Here is a 752-nt window from a genome sequence, read left to right as displayed (position 1 = left end):
ATTCAAAACTGAATACCTAAACAAGTAATGCATTTCATCAAATCAGAGCAATAAAAGATCACGTTCACAGGTGCTTAGGCAGAGGCATTTGAAAAAAAACTGCAAAAGCTGGAACATGCCGCATATGATACTTAAGAATTCGCACTCGCAAAGGAGGATTTACAAATCTCTCGAAAAAAAACATCAGCACGAAAAGAGGACAGAGCTACCTTTGCGGCTGCCGTGGCAACGAAACAGTCGTGCAATTCACCGAGAGCAACTTCACAGAGGCAAAGGAAGCTCCATGAGGCACCGATGAGGTCAAGCACTAACTCCAGCGGATTTGCTCCCAATGAGAGAGAAGGCGTGATGGGAGGCGTAATTCGTGGCCATTGTGCTCTACGAAGCAAAAAGGCAAAGCAGTGCACAAAAAAGAAAGTACTGATATTTGAGAAGTAGCAGTGGAAAGCATTCACAGAAAGCCAGCCAAAATTGTACAAGAAACGTGACAGAGCCTCATGCGAGCTGCTTCACACAAGACCTACAGTAAACGAGCAAAAGCTCCGATGCCCATCGGTTTCACCATTGAAGGAATAGAAAAAAAGAACGAAGCAATTCTCTATTCCTTAATCTCACTCAGTATTTGCCGTCACGGTCCCACTCTATACTGCCATAAGGAGAAACTGCCTTGCAAAAGCAATGCAGAACACTGCCAGAGAGGACACAATGCCAGGTCATGAAGCAGTAGTGGGGTGAAAAAACAAGGCCCACAC

This window comes from Echinococcus granulosus (genome assembly GCF_000524195.1).
Source record: "Echinococcus granulosus chromosome Unknown EG_S00209, whole genome shotgun sequence".
Lineage (NCBI taxonomy): Eukaryota > Metazoa > Platyhelminthes > Cestoda > Cyclophyllidea > Taeniidae > Echinococcus > Echinococcus granulosus.
This window is presented reverse-complemented; position numbering follows the sequence as displayed.